The sequence below is a fragment of the Sapajus apella genome, unplaced genomic scaffold (genome assembly GCF_009761245.1).
Source record: "Sapajus apella isolate SASKATOON/1434 unplaced genomic scaffold, GSC_monkey_1.0 scaffold68, whole genome shotgun sequence".
In the NCBI taxonomy this organism is placed as follows: Eukaryota; Metazoa; Chordata; class Mammalia; order Primates; family Cebidae; genus Sapajus; species Sapajus apella.
Window position 1 is genome coordinate 6,605,338 of NW_022437008.1, and position 538 is coordinate 6,605,875.

The window sequence follows — 538 nt, forward strand, 5'->3', positions numbered from 1 at the left end:
TTCTTTCTTTCTTTCTCTTTCTTTCTTTCTTTCTTTCTTTCTCTTTCTCTCTTTCTTTCTTTCTTTTCTTTCTTTCTCTCTCTCTCTCTTTCTTTCCTTTCCTTCCTTCCTTCCTTCCTTCCTTCCTTCCTTCCTTCCTTCCTTCCTTCCTTCCTTCCTTCCTTCTTTTCTCTCTCTTTCTTTCTCTTTCCCTTTCTCTCTCTCTCTCTCTTTCTCTTTCTCTCTCTCTCTTTCTTTCTTCCTTCCTCCCCTGCTCTCCTCTCTTCTTCTTTTCTTTCCTTTCTTTTCTTTCCTTTCTTCTTTCTTTTGGTTGAGTAATGACTCTGTGGTCCAGGCTGGAGTGCAATAGTATGATCTCAGCTCACTGCAATCTCCGCAGTTCAAGCAATTCTCCTGCCTCAGCCTCACGAGTAGCTGGAATTACAGGCTCACGCCATGCTCAGCTAATTTTTGTATTTTTAGAAGAGAGGCCAGGTGCGGTGGCTTACACCTGTAATCCCAGCCCTTGGGAGGCCGAGGCGGGTGGATCACAAGGTCA